Raw genomic sequence first — 23,343 nt, forward strand, 5'->3', positions numbered from 1 at the left:
TCGTTGCCTATACATTTGTGATTTCCTGATATGTTCACTACTTCAGTGCGTGTGCACTTTTGTCATTTATCAATATGATTTGTATTCATTGTATATACATTTCGTGATTTGATGATATATTCTGAACTACAGTGCATGTGCACTTTATGTCATTTGTACTCATTACGTATACATTTTGATTTGCTGATATGTTCTGAACTGCAGTGCATGTGCACTTATGTCACTTGTCAACATGATTTTTTTTGTTGTGAAGATGCTAAAGAGTTTTTCAGTGTGTGCACTTATGTCATACGTTCTGTACTCATTGTCATTGTCTGAAATGTTTTGTACTTGGTGCATGTGCATCACATTTAATTCATGTTCTACATCTGAATATTCTGTGAATTGTAAAAGTTAATTAGTTACAAAAAATTTGTTGCTCATGGCAAGTCCAAATGACTCACCATCGCTGCCAAATTGTTGCCCCCCCAGTGGAGGGTTATGAAACGCGTATGTACTCGGTAGCAGCGATGGCGAGGCATGACAGAATCTCTGACCAGAGAGTTATTTATCGTTGCTAGTCTGCGCTTGACCGCGCGATAGTTCAGTGCAGTTGCGGTCGAGTTGCGAGGCAGTTGTTGTACGTAGCGAGTCGTGAGAGCATGTAGTAGCGCGCGAGAGAAAGTCGCAGTTGTGTGTGAGGAGTCGGCGGGCGTCGACATGGGGCTCTGGTCAAGGTTCAGGACGAGGTATATTTTTTAAATAAGGTAATGAAGCAGCATTGCGCACATCTGATAATGTAATGTATCTTAACTGTAATCAATTTGTTCAAGAATCGCCCCAATAATAATTTTGTTATGAAAGCAATCTTTTAAGAAAATAATCATTACAATCGAAACAATATTTCCTTTGCTTTTCCTCCCAGAATCAATTTATCAGGTTGATCTTAACGTTAATTTTGTAGGGACTTAACATTTTTGCACATTGTTATTATCATTGAGTTTTATTACTGTGGGAAGCTAACATATGGCGCTATTTGCAATTCTTATTCTATTCTAATCATTTAAAAATAATTACGGGGAGGTTACACTTAGCTCTATGTGCATTTACATTTGAATAAAGATTACCAAACATATCTCTGGGGAGGTTACACCTTCTGGCATCACAATCCTAGAAAACTGTCACCATGACTTTTCTGGCAGAAGGGGTTTTCTTGAATTTCTCCTTTTGTGGCGAATGAGGATGATGCCACTCCATGGAATGCCTTTTTGTTTCCAGCGCAAAGTGGTGGACCCAGCTTTCGTCCCCCGTAACGACCAGTGACAGAAAGGCCTCTCAAAAGCCTCCGCGAGTCTCGATCATTGCAGACGCACGTCCAATGCTGACGGACAACTGTAGAGCCAATTGTCTAGTTGTGATGCGGCGGACGGCATGAATAATGGTATCCACACGATTCAGCGGTGTCTGGAGCAATGGCTCTGACAGGAGGTTAAGAGCGTGGCTAGTCATGGAGCTCTGTTTCTGCATTTACTGAGGATGTAACTTTCTTTACCCATCGCCCAACTGTACTCCTATCAACTGCAGTGTCGCCATACATTTATGGATGTTCACCACGGTTTCATTTTCTGCACACAAGAATACAATAACAGCACGCTGCTTGTAACGTGAGTCGTATGTAGACGCCATTTTGCCTCAGAAATGATGGTTGACCCTTCTGGCATCACAATCCGAGAAAACTGTCACCATGAATTTTCTGGCAGAAGGGTCTACTGAGGAAGAAAAACCTTTCAGATCAGACCGTTGAACAGGCCTTGAGGTCTCCCAGTCTACAGTTCCCTAAGTCTTCCTTTCCTTGCTCACCGGCAGACTGAACAAACATCAAATGTGAAGCACCAACGTTTGTCTATGTATATTAATGGCTTTAAAAAATAATGTGGGGCATTATTATATTGTAGCTAGTTTCGGTGACTCAATACATCATCTTCAGCCTCAGTTAACGCCTGAAGATGGTGTACTGAGTCACCGAAACTGGTTGCATTATAATAAAATAATACCAAAACTGCGGCTGCAACTTTTTCATTTTATTGCATGAGAATATTATTCCTTTACAAACTGAATGTTAACATCTGAGATAGAGCTTAAGACACGTAGGACGCGGAGTAGCGTATGAACGTAGTGATGCCACAGCAAAGTGACTAAGCCACGAATTTAGTCGAGATTATGTGCTATTACGATATCTAGGCAAACTCCTTCTAGCAGTGCGATTCACTGTGCAAGCTGCAAACGACGTGCACAAATGTCACATTCTCAGGTGAGACGTGGCGTAGGCTTTGCGCCTCGGCGCGAAAGTAAACAAGTCAGGTTTCTTTCTGGGAAGGGCTTCCTCATATGCGCTGGCATGGAGTCTTGCTCAAGACGGCGCTGACTAATAGGTAGGTGCCAGCGCTGTCCACTTAAAGCTCTTATGTTATTAACGGTTGAATGACGGGGAAGGACAGTTCAGTGGATTTAACAACTATCAATAAAATCCTTTTGGACCGTAGGCGTCGCTGAGGACAGCTGCAAAGACGTTAGAAACGACGTGTTTAATAGTGATTTTAATTACAAAATAACCAGATCAAATTCCAAAAAGGATTTCATTCAAATCGGTCCTGACCGCGCAAGTCTTCACACTTCTATCAGTTCAAGCGTGTAACTCCACCGCAGTTGCCGGCCGCTGTGGCCGAGCGGTTCTAGGCGCTTCACTCCGGAACCGCGCTGCTGCTACCGTCGCAGGTTCGAATCCTGCCTTGGGCATGGATGTGTGTGATGTTCTTAGGCTAGTTAGGTTTAAGTAGTTCTAAATCTAGGGGACTGATGTCCTCAGATGTTAAGTCCCATAGTGTTCAGAGCCATTTAAACCATTCCACTGTAGTTCCCAGAAGAACAGAAGTCAGTACAACGAGTGAGCAAAAATTATACGAAAATCCAGGTAAATACGTATCACTTCATCTACATCTACATCTACATGATTACTCTGCAATTCACATTTAAGTGCTTGGCAGAGGGTTCATCGAACCACAATCATACTATCTCTCTACCATTCCACTCCCGAACAGCGCGCGGGAAAAACGAACACCTAAACCTTTCTGTTCGAGCTCTGATTCCTCTTATTTTATTTTGATGATCATTCCTACCTATGTAGGTTGGGCTCAACAAAATATTTTCGCATTCGGAAGAGAAAGTTGGTGACTGAAATTTCGTAAATAGATCTCGCCGCGACGAAAAACGTCTTTGCTTTAATGACTTCCATCCCAACTCGCGTATCATATCTGCCACACTCTCTCCTATTACGAGATAATACAAAACGAGCTGCCCTTTCTTGCACCCTTTCGATGTCCTCCGTCAACCCCACCTGGTAAGGATCCCACACCGCGCAGCAATATTGTAACAGAGGACGAACGAGTGTAGTGTAAGCTGTCTCTTTAGTGGACTTGTTGCATCTTCTAAGTGTCCTGCCAATGAAAAGCAATCTTTGGCTCGCCTTCCCCACCATATTATCTATGTGGTCTTTCCAACTGAAGTTGTTCGTAAAATCGAGTAATCGAATTCCAACGGATTTCTTTTGGAACTCATGTGGATCACCTCACACTTTTCGTTATTTAGCGTCAACTGCCACCTGCCACACCATACAGCAATCTTTTCTAAATCGCTTTGCATCTGATACTGGTCTTCGTATGACCTTACTAGACGGTAAATTACAGCATCATCTGCGAACAACCCAAGAGAACTGCTCAGATTGTCACCCAGGTCATTTATATAGATCAGGAACAGCAGAGGTCCCAGGACGCTTCCCTGGGGGACACCTGTTATCACTTCAGTTATACTCGATGATTTGCCGTCTATTACTACGAACTGCGACCTTCCTGACAGGGAACCACGAATCCAGTCGCACAACTGGGACGACGATACCCCAAAGGCCCGCAGCTTGATTAGAAGTCGCTTGTGAGGAACAGTGTCAAAAGCTTTGCGGAAATCTAGAAATACGGAATCAACTTGAGATCCCCTGTCGATAGCGGCCATTACTTCGTGCGAATAAAGAGCTAGCTGCGTTGCACAAGAACGATGTTTTCTGAAGCCATGCTGATTACGTATCAATAGATCGTTCCCTTCGAGGTGATTCATAATGCTTGAATACAGTATATGCTCCAAAACCCTACTGCAAACCGACGTCAATGATATAGGTCTGTAGTTCGATGGGTTACTCCTACTACCCTTCTTAAACACTGGTGCGACCTGCGCAATTTTCCAATCTGTAGGTACAGATCTATCGGTGAGCGAGCGGTTGTATAAGATTGCTAAGTAGGGAGCTATTGTATCAGCGTAATCTGAAAGGAACCTAATCGGTATACAATTTGGACCTGAAGGCTTGTCCGTATCAAGCGATTTGAGTTACTTCGCAACCCCTAAGGTATCTACTTCTAAGAAACTCATGCTAGCAGCTGTTCGTGTTTCAAATTCTGGAATATTCCGGAGCTAGCCTTCTGACTGCGGATGTAGCGCACTGACAGTATCTTCTGTTTTCCGCATGTACTAGAACATGTATTCTTATGGGTGTCATAGTTGTGAATTTAGACCACATCGGACACATATCGCCGGACTTTCGGAAGATTCAACCATATAATCCTGAACATACCAACGGAAGACAAGTGTGAGAACTGTTGTACAGTTAGGCTGACAGCTAATGATTTCAGGAAACTAATCTGAATAATAGTCTGAAAAAAATTATCTGTTAAATAATTATCAGTCTGGGTTTAGGAAAGGTGAAGACACTGTAGAGGACGGTCTGCCGTTACGTTTGATAATGAAAGTAAGAAGAGCTACTCAGAAGACCTTCATTGGGTTTGTCGGCCGAGAAGAAGACATTTGACAATGCAAAGCGGTGCAAAATGTTTCAAGTCCCCAGAAAAGTAGATACATGCTATAATGAAAAGCGTAACATACAATATGTGTTAGAGCCAAGAAGTAAGAACGAGGATGGAAGACCAAAAGATACCTGGCCGGATTAAAAAGGGCATAAGTCAGGGATGCAATATTACTCTACTATGCTCAGCGTCAACATCGGACAAATATTTTTAAAGAAATAAAAGGGAAGTTCAAAAGCATGTTTAAAATTCAGGTCGAAAGAATATCGATGGTAAATTTGCTGATGACATTGCTATCCTCAGTGAATGTGAAGCATGACAGGGCATGTAGAATGGAATGAATAGTCTAATAAGCACACACTGTGGATGTAGAATAAATCAAAGAATGAGGATGGTATTGTGGAGCACTAGAAATAAGGTTAACGGAAAACGAAGTGAAGGAACTCCCCGTACTAAGGAAGCAAAGTAACGAATGGCAGACGAAACAAGAACATAAGAAACAGTCTAGCAGAAAGAGAGCGCATTCGTCGCATTCACCTGTATCGGACGTCGGGATTGATCTGAGAAGGAAATTTCAGGATCCGTATCGCAGCGTTCCATGGAAGTGAATCAAGTTCTGTGGGAAAATACTGAAAGGAAAGAGAATCGAAACGTATGAGTGGTGGCGTTACGGAGGTACGGTGAAAATTAAATGGTAAGATAAGGGATGATGTGGTTCTTTGCAGAAATGGCGAAGAAAGGAATGTTTTAAGGTCTAAGGGACTAACGAACAAAGCACCAGAGGGAGCCATAGAATGCAGCATCCGTAAGGGAAGACAGAGATTGGAATATACCCAACATATAACCAATGGCCTTGGGTGTAAACGCTACTTTGAGATGAAACGACTGACATAGGAGTGTAAGTAGTGACGTACTGCATCAAACCAATTAGAAGATTGATGATCCAGAGAAAAATAAAGAAGTTCTTGTAGTTTTGAGCTACGTACCGCCATGTGGAATTTTGCTGGTTTCCTGTGTATGTAAACTGTTGTGGGCTCCTTTATTTAGCAGGTCAGGGACAAGATTCGCAGATCTACACACGGTATTTAGAGGTACTGCTTAATATAATGGGTGATTGAAAAGTAACTGTACATATTTCGTAAGTGTAATGTATACATCAAAATAAGCGTAAAATATTAAATAAGGTTATTTTCTGAAATTGCTTTACTTCGGAGTTACCACAAGTGCAACACAAACAACACAACATTAATTCTTCTGAGAAAGCAACGACACTAAGGGACCGGAAATTCAACACAGCAACGTACTGTACGTTTATCGCACAACATGTCCAAAATGATGTCCATCTAGACGAAGACAGTGACGTGCTCGGCGCCTTACCGCTCTCGTAATGTCGCAGGTTCCGACCATTTCATTCTGCACAGCTGCACAGTCATTTTCAGTTCGCTGCTGCAGATATGCTACATTCTCAAGTGCAGCATCATACACGAGCTCTTTCAGATGACCCCCTAGGTGGAAGTCCAGTGGGGCTAAGACCTGAAGATCTGGCGTGCCAAGCAACCGTCCTGCACAACCTATCCAGTTATCGGGATTAAGCAACATTAAGGTACCCTCTTGCCTCCCGACTGAAATGTGCGTAACTCACGTGTTGGTACGTGTAGCTAGTGGGAAATCATGAAGCAGAGCACCCATTTCATGTTCTGAAACATCGATACACCCTGCCGGACAGACGTTATGGCATAACATGCGTCGGAGTAAGTGATCGTCCACTACACCACTCAAATGTTCACTGTAAAACGATGTTAATATCCCAGTACTGTAATTATGCGACGATTCTGGTGCGCCCACGCGGGTAATGAGGCTCTCATCCGTAAACATTACCCGACGGCCGAACAGTGGACCAGTAGTAATGGACTACTGAAGCTTCCGATACCACCGGCTGGCGAGGTGTGCGGTGCCGTCAGTCAACTTGAAGGAGTAAGTGAACTACGTAAATATAAACATATTATTACTTTGTTACAAAACTGTTAATATGAGGACAATCATGAGGTTTATTGACACTGAACTATATTATAAACACTTTTAATTTTTCATACTATGTTTTTCATATACGTATACGTGCGATGTGTAAAATATCGATATACAACCAAGGTTGGCAGTACTGCACAGTTTGTAAGCTCTGTGAACAGGAGCCGGTGGTTAGCGGGTGTAGAGACAATGGGCAGTTGGTGCTGAGACGTCTTGTAATACGCTTGCTTTGAGAAGGTCAAAGATAGAGGGAACGAAATGATGTATTGGACAAACTGTTACATTGAAAATTATCGAATATCGTCACGATCAGCATTTATAAAATAAAAGTTGGAAGTTTAAATACGTGTCAGTTCCTACGCAGCAGAATACACACCCTGGACCTGAAATTGATGTAACAAACAGCGGATGGCGAGATTCATCACTGGACCATGAGCGTGCTACAACGACCAATAAAGATAAGAAAGTTATATTACTCTAAATTCAAATTGTGATGATACCTTTCTTTCTCCATGTCTTCAACCCTGTATGTACTCTGTTGTTAGAGTGAGCAGCGTGACGGGGACTTGTGGTCGACTAGGCACACCAGGGAGACCACACAGGTTTAAAATGATAATTTGTAGCTTAATATACTACTACTGATAATAATTAATATTTGTCCTCCGGAGAAAGGGGTGCATTACACGCTGGAGTAGTCATTGACAGAAATTCTGATGTGTTGGGTAATTACAGGTGTCAGCTCCAGCAGGTGAAATGGGTGGAATTGGCGCTACACGGCTGACTGAGAAGCCCCTACAGTGGCACTTATACGGCAGCTTATTATGGTCGGATCTTCGTCTACCACTTCCAGGTCACGCCGACTACATCCGGTTGAGGCTGACCTAACCATGGCGCACCACGAATACCGTATTCCCACAGCTGCGGAAGTCTGATGGTTTGGTACTCTTCTGTTTGGAAACATTTCCATATATTGTGTGCGTGAAATCTTATGGGACTTAACTGCTAAGGTCATCAGTCCCTAAGCTTACACACTACTTAACCTAAATTATCCTAAGAACAAACACACACACACCCATTCCCGAGGGAGGACTCGAACCTCCTCCGGGACCAGCCGCACAGTTCATGACTGCAGCGCCATATATTGTCGTCTTGCTGCTCGTGCATTGCCTTCCGCTGCGCAGTAAAGGAGGTGCATATCCGCATCTTCACCATTTGCGTACGCCATCGTGGTACACACACGACTGCAGTCTCTGAACTACCGACATAATGAATGTACGTACTACGTCTGGTGCCCGTACACTACAACAGCGCCATAGAGTGCAACGGACCACACCGAAGTAAAGTAAACAAAGGCATTTTATTATAGATACAACCGAACTACATTAGTCGAAATGCATGCGAATACGAAAAGCCAAAAGCCTAAATGGCCCATGATGTAATGTCTATCACAAATGACAATATGCATGATAACTCGGAAATATAGCAGTTTCAGACAATATTTATCATCTTACTCTTATTTTGACGCGTACGTTGCTTCCATGAAGGGTGTGCGAGGTGCCGGGGCTAGTAGTGTATTTATCACTAAATTCTACTAGAATCCACATGTGTAAATCATGCTCTAAGCCCCCCCTATTCTAACTCCGACTTTTGCTGTTGCACAAGGATAAAAAAAATACGCGAACTGACTCTAATCAACCCTGCTAGTGGAGTAGAAGAGAGTTTGGCACCTGCAGTAATTTAATTTGATACATAAGTTAAATAAACAAAGGTTTCATTAGCATAGTGAGGAATGATAGGGTTGCTCTATTGATTAACAGAATGAAAGTTCTGTTCAAAATAACAATATGATTTATTAAGATTAAACACAGAATAGTAAAAGAAACACAGCAAATTTATAAAACATCAAATTGGCTAAAATTGGAGATTCATACAAACACTATAAAGGTGAAGTTGTCCCTAACTTAGATCGTGAGGTTTAAGACGAAGTGGTATGTGGAGCCAATTCCTTTCCACTCAAATCTCAAGAGAGACACACAGCTAACCCAATGGTAATTGCTGTTACTCGAAACTGAACAAAGTTAGAAAAGGATGAACAGGCGCGCTCTGCTGAGCTCTGATTATCACCTAGGAAAATCCCTATCTGCCGGTGCTGCGGACGTACATTACCAACAGTCTTCTTTTCTCCCAGAACACGATCTGGCGTACCGCAGGCGAGGGCTGGCTGCTTTGACGTCCTCGACCGAAAGGCGACTGCTGACTCCTCTGAGCACCCGTACAGGCCGAACACACAACATTCCCACCCCCACGACAGTGGCCGTGGTTACGTTCCAATCAGCAACCCGAAAACCGGCGGAAATTCCACTCCATTGCCGGAGCACTACCATTCCACCAATGGAGATTCTTGGCGCCAATTTCTGTGCTGATTTTGCCCCGTCACGGAGCTATGCCCTTAGCAAGCCAATCACAGTTCCTATTTTGCAGAAAGCGCGGTAATTTTCCCGCCCCAGCTGCCTGGGTACATAAGTCATTCCCACGCCTCGCTGGTAGCCCGCCAGAAAGTGTTTTCGCTAAGCTTCTGCGAAGCAACGGAACCACCAGCCCAGCCGCCACTTCCGGCTTTCGCGGCCGCGTCTCCTGACAATGTCGGCGTCCGGAGAGTATTCACTCGGCCCCCACACCTGTCAGCCTACCCTTTCAAAGTGAGAAGAGCCCGCCTGTCACTGGACCACCCGGGTGGCGAGAGACGCTACATGGGAAGTCCGCGTGTGAAGGAACAACGGAACCTCCACCGCATGCAACTAGAGAGGAGAATCGTAAGATAGGAATATGAGAGGGGGCTCATGCCACCTCTCATTGCCCCTACGCCATTTTAGATTGTAATTGGTGAGCGGTTGGCTCACTTAGGAGCAAGGTAGTGAGTCAATCGCCCAAGAACAATCTTACAAAGTGACTCCACATGCCGCACTCTATAAAGAAAATCACTGCAACTGAAAAATGCAGCTCATAGAGGGAGGATTATTTATGATGTAGCCAACTTCACCTTCTTAATATGGAACACTAACACTCACATCACACATCCATACCCAGGGAGCCCCTTCCAAACACCGATTCACGCAGACATTCACGCTCTAAACATGGCCCGGGCATCTGAGCCAAATATGGAGCAGTTTATTCTTTACAATCAGAGTTGGAGTGCTCCGCAATTAAATGCCCAAGATGTTACAACAATTTTAATCATTAAACTAACCTGACCTCACTCACACATGGTAATATTTAAGTTAACAATCTCTTTGTGAGTTTTCCGAATCTAGTTACAACCTCCGATTCATTCTGTCTCCCTGCAGCAAGAATAACCTTTACAAAATGTTCCCTGAACTGATGGTCCATTCACAATGACAGTGGTGGTATCTGCTTCAGTTTATGGGGACTTCAGGCACACTGTTAGCATACACACAACAATAAACACAAAATACAAAAAAAAACATGATGTGGAGAACAATACAGTAATCTGTAATAAGAATTACAGTGTAAAACACAAACGCATACAAGGTATAACATACATTACAGAAACAACATAAGAGAAAGAAATTTAAGAAAAACAAAAAAAAACAAGGTTCATGGGGCATCAAATTGTGCGTGCACATTGCACAAAGTTCACGACTGTGCTGAGAATGAGGCACTAAATCACATTGTTAGAAATATCCGTGGCACTTCACAAATTCCACCGTACTGACATCACATAAGGCTAAACGTCGGGTGTAGTTGCTACGTTGTGGCAACAGCAATAGGGAGTTCTGGAGTGTCTGCAGTACGCTGTTGAGATTGTAGTCAGACCCACGCATATGATCACGGCAGTACGGTAGGAAGACACAGTGATAGGTTCTCCTCACGTCGATTAATTGTCTCTGAGATCTCCTTGTTGGGATACATCACTAGTCTAGGTCTCTTCTCTCGCTGGACAGAACTTTACGTTTCCCAATATTGCAGTTCGACGAGGGATGATGGCACGTGGAGTGACTCCACAAGTGTGTGAGGTCATCCATACAGGATCGAACTAGGAGCGACTATTGTTAAAAACTGCTCTCTAATAGAGAGGAGAAGTAAGACATGAGACCATACATTTGTTAGTGTGGCACGATGCTGCTTTGTGTATGCAGATCGGCCAATGCTAGTGAGTTGTAAAAACCCAAACAGGTGAGTATAGAGCGTCCCTTTCTGTCCTGAGGCACATGAGGCGCAGGTTCTGACACGATATGTGATGTTCTTCGTGTACTCACGACAACGTGGTCTGCCGCAGGGAATCCCTCCAAGCGGCTGCCGCGTCCGGAGAGCTAGCAGGCTGTCGCGTGTCAGGGTCAACGGCCAGCCCCACTTTCGCTTGTGGCGGGGCGAGGGTCCCGTGTAATCCCTCAGGTAGGCAGCCGGGTGACTGTCAGCGTGTAGGACGGGACGCTCGCCCTCTAGCAGGTAGCCGACGACCTCTTGTTTTTGCGCTGGCTGGCCTCTGCATTGCCACGTTCCTCGTCATCTGTACAATTCTTACAAAAATCTTAAGCCTAACTTTTTCCCATGACCTTCTATGTTATAATAAATTTACATAATGAAACATTGATGGTCTGTCATTTCAGACACTCTTATTTTACTTTTATAGTTATTAATCTATGGCAATCATTATAACATCTAATCTAGACATGGAAATAATTTATTTTGATATATGTGTAGAGACCGATCTCAGTATGTACATGGTGTGTGATAACTGATGCTTTGTAATGGATGAACAACTAAATGTGCGGGCCCGCACTAATATTACTATTAATTATATAGATCGACAGTAGACATGCTTCAAGAATTAACTACCATATCCCAACGATCTACATTCTACGTCTTTTAATTAAATTATGTTGTTATGCAGGTCTAAGTTTTACTGTGCTATAAAGAACATGCAACTACGCTACTTTCGCTCGCCCGTCGTCCCTCCATCTCGGGTCTGTGGTTTGGTGACCTGAAAAATAGCAACTCAACAGGCGCGCGCCACACTTGTGGTAGAAAACCCCCACAATATTAATCTAGTTATTGTTAAATCCTACAGTTTAACTTATCCTAGTATCGTACTTTCCCTTTTATTTATTTATTTATTTATTTTATTTTATTTATTTATTTATTTATTTATTTTTTTTTTTATTTACCTTATACAATACCCTTACATAGTTCCTGTTACGCTGAGATGTCTTGCTGCTCGCCGCTATTGACGACAGTGATGTGCGCGCCGTACGACATGACCTCCGAGTTTTCATTACGCCTCACTGAAACTCCAGAGACTGGGTTAGCCATGGCTATACACGACAATAAATTTATAGTTGCAACTTCCTTCTCTATGTGAAGCGGTTTTCGCGATCAAAGTACACCTTTCTGGAAGCAATGTAATATGACCAAGCCAGGACTGGTTCCTGTTGAGGATTCAGACACCCAACACACGCCAGCTACACAGTATGTCACGAATATCCAAGTACAATTCCTTGGTGATTCATCTGTGACAAAAACGAGCAGCACGCTAAATCCCCAACCAGCACATTAGCATGGTAGGCTTTTATGCCCTCATTTCTCTCGTCTAGGGCACCATTAGAGTCAAATGCTCACAGGTTCACCCCGACTTGCAAGACAACGATACCGGCGCAGCTCTGCAAAAACTATACTGCCCATATTCACCCTCGAAATCGCGCAATATACCACAATCGTGCAGTGCACTGACGCGTGCCTGCAAGCATTGGTATGAACGTCTCACGAACTGGTTGTGGCCGCTATGGAGCGTATCACGACCTCTCAGAACGCTTCTAAGAGCACGTTCTTGTATGCGCCCGTTTGTGCGACGTCTCGTCACTCATCCTTATCCCTTAACATGGACACCAGATAGGAAAGGACTAAAACATTGCTCATGGAAAGGTAGTGTCTCCTACTCCATCGACATTGGAGATCGCAAACATAAACAAAAAGAGGATAGCAGCAGTAAATTCTTATGCAAGACAACGCAGCGTGTTAACACTTTAGCAATCTTAATCTATTAATGCAACGGTTATTGTTCCCCGAAAAAAGGTTCATATCTTTGCCTATTCTACTATGTACATTTCTTACACTACTACTATTCTACGAACTCCTTTATGTGAGAGGTGTGGTGGAGTCCTATGGACTTCTTTCCTTTCAGCGTCTCCAATTCATAAGCATTGTGGTGAGCTGCTCTCCTTATACGGTACGGGCCGTTGTAAACAGAATAGAATTTTTGGCATTTCATTTTTTGTTTGTTCGAAAGTCGGAAAGACTTAACGAGCACCTTTTGTCCAACTTGGAAGTGTCGTAGACGAGCTCCCCTGTCGGCACGTCTCTTCCTGACCTCTGCTGCAGCCCGTATCCTCTTGAGAGCCAAATCCACTATGGCTTGGTGCTGCGTTCGCGCCCTTGGTGGGAAGTTTACGACCTTGGTTATCAAGTCCTTAGGAATCCGGTTTTTCAGTACTGTAATGGGTGCCAATTTTGTTATCCCATGGGGTGCCTCATTGATCACCTCCTGGAAGTCTTTAAGGAAAACGTCCCATGTCGTGTGCTGTTTGTTACAGTACAACCGGCACAAGTTTCCGAGTTCTTTAATAACCCGTTCTGCAGCATTCGAGCTCGGATGGTGTGAAGATATAAAAATGGGATCAATTTTACATCGACGCAACGTCTCCTTCCATGTTTTTGACTTAAACTGTGGCCCGTTATCAGAAATGATTCTACTCACATGACCAACCTGTGGTAGGAAATCCCGGATGAGGGCTCGTGATACAGTTCGTCCTGTCGCCCTCTTCAGTGGCGTAAAGGTAACGTATTTGGACGTTAGTTCAACAAACACTAATACGTAAGTATATCCTCTTCTTGTTCTTGGCAAGGGTCCCATCAAATCTGTTGCTGCTAATTGTCTTAATTTGGTCGGTACGATTGGGTATAATGGTGCCTGCATGCTCACAGTGGTGTGCTTAGCCTTTTGGCAGTCTTTACACACCGACAGTACCCTCCGAATTCGACGCTCCATGTTTCGAAAGTAACACATGGTCCTTAGCTTGAGATTGCACTTGCGTGGTCCGAAGTGTCCATAGCTGAGGTGAGTATGCCATATAACCTTGTTTATTAGGTGTTCAGGGATGCATACCCCCCATTCAGTGTCATTGGCATAATTTCGGTGGAAAATTATGCCTTTACGCAAGAGGTAGAACTGCCTGATGGTGGCGTGTCTTCTGTCTATCCATTTCTGTTTCAATAACACTAGAGCAGGGTCCTTGTCTTGCTCCTTCTTGATGTCCTGCATACTACAGGTAATAAAATTCTCAAAGGCTACTTTCTGCATATAGTAAAGGCAGTAGTGATTTTCCTCTAGATCTTCTTCCATGTTGTGCTCAAATCCGATCGGTGACCGTGATAAGGCGTCTGCAATAATGTTCTGACTGCCGGGGATATATTCTATCGAAAAGTTGTACTGCTGTAGATATGATGCCCACCTAATGAGCCGCCTGTGATTAAGCTTTGCAGTCATCAAGAACTCGAGTGCCTTGTGGTCTGTGTAGACTTTCGTCTTGCGACCAAACAGAAGGTATCTGAATTTTTCAAACGCCCATACAATAGCCAGCGCCTCTAACTCGGTTACTGAGTAATTCCTCTCACTCTTGGCTAGTACTCTGCTAGCAAACGCAATTGTCTTCCACACCCTGTTTCCTTCATGTACATAGTCTTGGAACACCATGACACCCAGACCGGAGTATGAACTGTCCGTTACTATGCAAAGCTCTTCTGCTAAATTAGGGTGTGATAGGATGGGTGCTTGTAATAGTGCGAATTTTAATGTTTTCCATTCGGATTCGGCCGCCTCATCCCATTCCCAAGGAATCTTCTTTCCTGTAAGTTGATGCAACCGAGGACTGCTCTGAGTTTTGACATGTATAAAGCGGTTGTAAAAATTTATGATCCCCAAGAACCCCCTTAACTGCTTCTTTGTCGTAGGAATGGGAAACTTTTCAATCGCTTCGATCTTTTCGGGATTTGGCGCAATGCCCTCACCCGTGATGATATGTCCTAGAAATTTCACAGATGACGTCCCAAAATTCGATTTTTCGATATTGATAGTCACACCGTATTCCTTGAATGTCGCTAGGAGTTCACCGAGGACCGCATTGTGCTCTCCCCACGATTTCTCCGCGATCAGCAAATCGTCCACATAGCTGGTGACATGACGTTTCAAATTATCGCTTAGTATGCCGTCCAGCCCCCGAATGAATGCGGCAGATGAAACGTTCAAACCAAATGGTAGACGACGAAACCGGTAACATCTTCCAAATGCTAAAAAGGCTGTGTACTGTCTGCAATTTGGATGGAGCTCGATCTGCCAGAAACTCGATTTTAGATCAACTGATGAGAAGATTGATATTCCATGGAAGTTTTGTAAGAGTTCCTCTAATCGTTCCGGTCTGTCTGTTTCGGGTTCTATTATGGTATTAATTTGTCGCGAGTCCAAGACTAAACGAATACTACCATCTGCCTTCTCGACTACTCTTAACGGGTTATTATAGGCGGAAGCCGTAGGTTCTATTATTCCTTCACTCAGCATTCGCGTAATTTCAGCTGCTACTTTCTGTCGATATGCCAAGGGGATTGGATATGGTGTCACACGAAACTGGTTGTGCGGACGGACACGAAATTCATATTGGAAGTTCTTTATTGATCCTGTCTTGGGAAGGAAGACCTCCGCATGTTCTACTAGTAATTTATGAAGTTCTTTGCGGTGTTCGCACCTTATATCCTTTATTGCTTCCACTTTTTCTCCTATTTTCTCCTTTATTTCTCCCATTATTCCGACTTCATTCTCATCCGTGTCCTCTCCCCTATCCGCAACGTCGACCTGTTCTTCCTTTCTGTCTTTCAGACACGCATAGTTTATCCGAACACAGTTAGACGGTAGTTGAGCTGGGATCAGCTGATCGTCGAACTTAATGTGGACGGGATTCCCTTTCCTCAAAACCACTTCACCTCGTCCTAGATCAACTATCGCTTCATGTTCATTTAGGAAGTCCGTTCCTATTATCATGTCGATCGCCAGATTTGGCACGATCCAGAAGTTAGACTCTATTTTGTGTCCTTGGCAGGAGAATTCCAGTCTTGTTTGTTGGGTGACCTCCGTACATTTACCCGCTAATGCCCCTTTTATTTTGGTTTTCTTAACCGATAGAACAGGCCAGTCCATCTCCTGAGAGCACCTCTTGTATGCTGCCTCAGATATTGCTGTTATGTAGCTTCCACTATCTATTATCGCATTCATACTCTTTTCAGCTATTGCTACTGTGATAAGAGGCTGCCGATCTTGTCTAGGAGTTGCTTTATGTTCCTCGAGCAGGATTTCTGATACATCTTCGTAATGTATCATCCGTAGTTGGCCAGGTCCGAGATTACGTGCGAAATTCCGGCGGCCTGTGTTCGCACTAGTCTGGCGTCAATCCCTTGTTAAGCTCCCCCTCCTCTGACGTGCATTAGGATTTGCGGGTCTTGTTTCAATCTCCTGGTTCCACTGTTGTCCTTGGTTTCGCTCTCTCCAATTACGGTCGCTTTGCCGTTCGTTATTCCTCCTATCCCAGATTCCTTGTCTAGATTGACCCTGCTCCCTGACGTTCTGGTTTCCGTGCCTTTGGTTTCCATAACCTTGAATAGCGTAACCTTGACTTCCGTAACCCTGGTTTCCTAACTGACCAGTGCGATTATGCGATCTGTTGTCGTCTTCTGTTCCTGGCCGGTGGTATCTGTTACTTTGCCCCTTCTTCCTGTCCTTTGCGTCTTGTTTATCAAAGACTACTTCGAGTTCGCGCAATAGACTCTTGAATGCTTCTATGTCAGATCCACACTTGCCGACAAGTGTCTGTTGGTACCTAACTGGCAATTTGGAAAAGCAAAATTTAATGATTTCTCCGTTACTATATGGACTATCTAAAAATTGATTCTTCTTGAGTAAATCATCAAGAAATTTGGTTGCGCTCCTATGCCCGGACACTTCCAGTTCAGGACAAAATATTATTTCCTCTTTAATCCTGTCTTGCGTTTCCTTTGACCAGTAGGTCCGCAGGAATGCACCAACAAATTCCTGATCAGTCCGACACGTCACTGCCACACCCCGCATCTTTTCCGCGGCTTGGCCTTCGATGTGTCCACACATGAATTCTAATTTTGCCTGGGTTGGCCATGATGCCGGTAATGAATTTGTGAACTGCATCACCCAGCTCTTCGGATGCATCGACCCTCCATTTTCTTTGAACTTCTGGAATTTTAGTATCGACAGGAAGTGGTTGTGATCAAAATCCGTTCTGATCCTCGCACTGGTGTTGTCACTCGTTTCCGATACTTGCACGTCTGCTGAGTGTCCTGCTCTATCTTGCTGATAAGTGTGATGTGCTACCTCTGTATCACAGTGGAAGTGGCACTCAGAATTCACTCTCCTAAGTGGGCTATAATTATTGGAGCTATTACTCGCTGTTTCTGCGTGTGCAGTGTTAGTTCCGCACTCGGTCAATGGGCTAGAGCACGGCGGGCTTTTCCTCGGAGACACAATTCTTTGTACTCCATCATTGGTACCCGAACGCGCAGTGCTCGTGTGCCCGTTTTGCTCTAGTTTTGCTATCCGACTCTCTACTTCTTCCATTCGTTTCGTGGTGTTCGCAACCGCGATATTACCTTGAGTTTTTAAGAATGCTAGGGATTTTGAGTGGGATTGTGTTGTACGTCGCAAGCGCCCTGCGAGTTTAGAAGTTGATTCCGCGACTTTCATTGCCCCTATTGCTGCCGTTTTGGCTAGGCCTGCTACTTTTTGTGCTACCATTGACATTTGTTTTGCTTCTCCACATTCTTTCTTTATTGTTAATAATTCCCCACGAATTTCCCCTATATGCGAAATTATAGTCTGAGTGTCCTTCTTACGCTGTTTCTCATCTTCTTCTTTCATGGATCGTAGGAAGCTCAGTATTGGGTTTACGTCATCTTTTTGATCCTCTTCAAACGTGGGAGATGTAACTCTGGACACCTGGGCGCTAGAGCTCTGACGTGGCCGAGCTAGCCCCTGTCTGCTCTCGTTCGTTTGATTATAAATTTCTGCTACCGTCTCGACCTGTGTGCCTGTCTCTGTTTCATCCTCTACTTCACTATCATAATCACGGCCGCAACGCTGTTCTGAGATCGCGTCCAAATCACCTTTCTCATCAATGAACCTGCCGTCCTGTCCTGCTAAAAATGTGCCCATCTCATCTCTGAACCTATCCTCGTCAGTAAACTGCCCCTTATCCATTATTCTATCCTCTTTTGTTTTAGCTTCGATCGATAATAGTCGTGCCTTACTTCTCGTGATCATTCATGAGAAACAAAATTTATCTAAAATTCACAATAAAATCCTCTACTCCCAATATTTTTTTCACATAGACATAAAATTTCAACAACGCCGTTCCAACGCTGTAATCACAAACACAATTTGATGTGGTACAGAAACCGCACACAAATCCGACAAAGTGCGATGCGGTACAGACACCACATCAGCGAAACACAAAAAAAACAATGAACAAAAAATATATACACTGAAAACAAAAACTGTAGTCATGCGCCGCTACTTAAAACTAAACGCGGAACTACCAAAAAAAACTTGGGTATTAATCATTAAAAAATAGAGAGAAAAAAAATTGAATGTTCCTACTAAGAATCCTGTTTGTTTATCAGAGATTCACAGGAAAGATCCGAGGCCAAGGGTCGCCATATTATGCGAGGTGCCGGGGCTAGTAGTGTATTTATCACTAAATTCTACTAGAATCCACATGTGTAAATCATGCTCTAAGCCCCCCCTATTCTAACTCCGACTTTTGCTGTTGCACAAGGATAAAAAAAATACGCGAACTGACTCTAATCAACCCTGCTAGTGGAGTAGAAGAGAGTTTGGCACCTGCAGTAATTTAATTTGATACATAAGTTAAATAAACAAAGGTTTCATTAGCATAGTGAGGAATGATAGGGTTGCTCTATTGATTAACAGAATGAAAGTTCTGTTCAAAATAACAATATGATTTATTAAGATTAAACACAGAATAGTAAAAGAAACACAGCAAATTTATAAAACATCAAATTGGCTAAAATTGGAGATTCATACAAACACTATAAAGGTGAAGTTGTCCCTAACTTAGATCGTGAGGTTTAAGACGAAGTGGTATGTGGAGCCAATTCCTTTCCACTCAAATCTCAAGAGAGACACACAGCTAACCCAATGGTAATTGCTGTTACTCGAAACTGAACAAAGTTAGAAAAGGATGAACAGGCGCGCTCTGCTGAGCTCTGATTATCACCTAGGAAAATCCCTATCTGCCGGTGCTGCGGACGTACATTACCAACAGTCTTCTTTTCTCCCAGAACACGATCTGGCGTACCGCAGGCGAGGGCTGGCTGCTTTGACGTCCTCGACCGAAAGGCGACTGCTGACTCCTCTGAGCACCCGTACAGGCCGAACACACAACATTCCCACCCCCACGACAGTGGCCGTGGTTACGTTCCAATCAGCAACCCGAAAACCGGCGGAAATTCCACTCCATTGCCGGAGCACTACCATTCCACCAATGGAGATTCTTGGCGCCAATTTCTGTGCTGATTTTGCCCCGTCACGGAGCTATGCCCTTAGCAAGCCAATCACAGTTCCTATTTTGCAGAAAGCGCGGTAATTTTCCCGCCCCAGCTGCCTGGGTACATAAGTCATTCCCACGCCTCGCTGGTAGCCCGCCAGAAAGTGTTTTCGCTAAGCTTCTGCGAAGCAACGGAACCACCAGCCCAGCCGCCACTTCCGGCTTTCGCGGCCGCGTCTCCTGACAATGTCGGCGTCCGGAGAGTATTCACTCGGCCCCCACACCTGTCAGCCTACCCTTTCAAAGTGAGAAGAGCCCGCCTGTCACTGGACCACCCGGGTGGCGAGAGACGCTACATGGGAAGTCCGCGTGTGAAGGAACAACGGAACCTCCACCGCATGCAACTAGAGAGGAGAATCGTAAGATAGGAATATGAGAGGGGGCTCATGCCACCTCTCAGGTGTACAATTACTTTTGAATCACACTGTAGATTAAAGAGAGAGAGTGAAATTTTCGTCTGCTAAAAATAACAGTGGAAGAAATAACGAACTTACACAAACATATAGTGCTACAACGATGAAAAATAATATTACGACGATGTCAAACCTTATTTTCATGATATAAAGAAGAACTGACGATATTAAAAATGTAATTATAATTTTATTATTTTAATTTTTGTGCTCACTGAATCAAAGACTTTCTAGTGCACGGAATAAACTAGCATTGTTTGTACTACGAAACTATGTATGATTGTTAAGTGAGAACTGATTCTATGTAAGACATTCTGTCTGGGCGGATTTTGTTCTCGTACTGGTCTGTAGAGAAAGAAGTTTCTTAATCGATGTATATAATGTGAATGTATAAAGGCTATAAAAAGGAGAGAGAGAGAGATAATCCTTGCGGACAATCACCATATCATAATTCATGTTGTTGGTTTAGCGTAATGAGTAGCGTCACTGGCCTGTCACGAGATTTTGCCGGCACGGTAGCTCAGCGTGTTCGGTCAGAGGGTTAACTGCCCTCTGTAATAAAAAAACTGAGTTAATGGATCATCGACGAACTGAAAGGGCTGTCTTGCGACGTCCGCCGCGAGCAGATGCAACGAACGAGTACGAACAAAATGAGATTAAAAAAAAAAAATGTGGTCAGCGCGACAGACTCTCAATCCTAAGGGCCCGGGTTCGATTGCCGGCTGGGTCGGAGATTTTGTCCGCTCAGGGACTGGGTGTTGTGTTGTCCTAATCATCATCATTTCATCCCCATCGACGCGCAAGTCGCCGAAGTAGCGTCAAATCGAAAGACTTGCACCCGGCGAACGGTCTACCCGACGGGAGGCCCTAGTCACACGATATTATTATTATTACCATATTGTATAAGAAAAGGTAAATACAAGTTATTCAAAACAAATATCTCTGAAGTGTATCGTCTTGTGATTTCTAAAGACTGAAAATTACGATGTTTAATCTAAACCTGTCCTGAATAACAGCGAAGAAGATTTATGTCATCATATATTTTCTTCGTTTGACCACGGTTATGATTCGCATGTTACTTTTTCTTAGCGACGTGTTAGAAATATTTTCATTATACGCGCTGAAGTGCACACAGCTTTAATCGAACCTGCATCTTTCAGAAACGATAACTCTTAATCAGTACAACTACGCGAATACCGTCTAAATCGCAACCGTGATCACAAAAGTGTTTCCTGGACCTGATTTTTATAAATGTGTAGACTTGAAAGGAAGTTCGTTACAGTACGCTTGTTCGCCCACTGCTTGAATACTGCTCAGCGGTGTGAGACCCGTGCCAGGTAGGGTTGATGGAGGAGATAGAGAAGATCCAACGGAGAGCAGCGCGCTTCGTTACAGGATCAATTAGTAATCGCGAAAGTGTTACGGAGATGATAGATAAACTCCAGTGGAAGACTCTGCAGGAGAGACGCTCAGTAGCTCGGTACGGGCTTTTGTTGAAGTTTCGAGAACACACCTTCACCGAAGAATCAAGCAGTATATTGCTCCCTCCTACGTATATCTCGCGAAGAGACCATGAGGATAAAATCAGAGAGATTAGAGCCCACACAGAGGCATACCGACAAACCTTCTTTCCACGAACAATGCGAGACTGGAATAGAAGGGAGAACTGATAGAGGTACTCAAGGTACCCTCCGCCACACACCGTCACGTGGCTTGCGGAGTATGGATGTAGATGTAGAAAGCGAACAGCATTACACCATCGCTGTCTCGCAACAATTGAAAGAAAACAAAACAGGGACTGAACAACTTTAAATTTTAACGCCGTCAGCGTTACGAAATCTGAACGACGTAAGTTAATTAATTAAATATTAAGAGGAAGAGAATTATTAAATTTTAAAGATTAAAACAGCAAGAATTTAAAGCATTTTACCATCATTACGTTTCTTTGCATTAGTACTTGAGTATCAGATACCATCATATCTATTTAAAAGACAGTGCGTATATAAAATTGCCACCTTTTATAATTATTCTTATAGCAATTCAAACAGCAGGGCTTAGAAACAACTGTTAGCTTTCATACGCAGGCCACTACCACGAAATGTGTCTGCTACGCGTGACATGTGTTTAGGGAACACAACGGCAAACCGGTGCTCCAGGAACTGCATAAATAAAATATTCATGGTGGAGTTGTGAATGAAAAGCGTTTTGTACGGCAAGTAGCAGGGAACACAAAAGCAGGATTACCAGCAGACGAAAACAAGTACTGTCGTCTGAAGAGTCTACTCTTGTTCTCTCCTGCAGACCTTGTTTAGTTGTCGAGAATACCAGATGGGAGGGGTGGCAGAAAGAAGGGAGACAATCCAGATGTTTCTTTTGACAAATATGAAGCACGTTAGAGCGTCCAATCGTCATATGATGTCCAGTCTGATGGGCAGATGTCATTGACGATGCCTTGACTCGGCTGTACGTGCTACCGCCTCATCTAACTGGTCAGAGGTACTTGATTTTTCCACAAGAATTACTTGTGGGATTCTTGGACGGTGAATCATGTAATGTGGTCACTTATATAGCAAAAAGCACTCCGACTTCAGGCCACAAGTGGCCCATCGGGACCATCAGACCGCCATGTCATCCTCAGCTGAGGATGCTGAATGGAGGGGCGCGTGGTCACCACACCGCTCTCCCGCTCGTTATGATGGTTTTCTTTGACTGGAGCCGCTACTAATCGGTCGAGTAGCTCCTCAATTGGCATCACGAGGCTGAGGGCACCCCGAAAAATGGCAACAGCGCATGGCGGCCCGGATGGTCACCCATCCAAGTGCCGGCTACGCCCGACAGCGTTTAACTTCGGTGATCTGATGGGAACCGTTGTATCCACTGCGGCAAGGCCGTTGCCCAATGTGGTCACTTATGTTTTCATCATATGTATCAGGAGCCTCCAACTGAAACGTCCCGTTAGAAAAACTATGAATTACTGTGCTGGTAAACGTTATTTGATTTTCAAACAGCTGAGCAAAACTGAAAGTACTCAGACAGTTCTCTCTTTACTTATTCTGATCATCACTAAACTGACACACAATATTTTTACCACAACGCAACCTGACTTTCAATAATCCCCACAAAAGAATGGGCTTGACTAGCAATAACCTATACCTTTCATGAATCACTTACCTCACAAAAATCTTCGTTACTCGACCTATTGCAATAGAGCGAGCACCAATACTGCCAGCTAAATAAAAGATTCTAACTACTGAAGGCACTAACTAGTGATAGGCATTGTTAGCAAATGAAAGATTTTGATAGAGAACAAAC

General features: G+C 43.8%; 1 pseudogene; it reads right to left on the minus strand.

The window, feature by feature from the left end:
- Positions 1-22,809: 22,809 nt before the first annotated feature.
- LOC126204623 (5S ribosomal RNA) lies at positions 22,810-22,927 on the minus strand (annotated as a pseudogene).
- Between the last annotated feature and the right edge of the window lie 416 nt (positions 22,928-23,343).

This window comes from Schistocerca nitens, chromosome 9, assembly GCF_023898315.1.
Source record: "Schistocerca nitens isolate TAMUIC-IGC-003100 chromosome 9, iqSchNite1.1, whole genome shotgun sequence".
In the NCBI taxonomy this organism is placed as follows: domain Eukaryota; kingdom Metazoa; phylum Arthropoda; class Insecta; order Orthoptera; family Acrididae; genus Schistocerca; species Schistocerca nitens.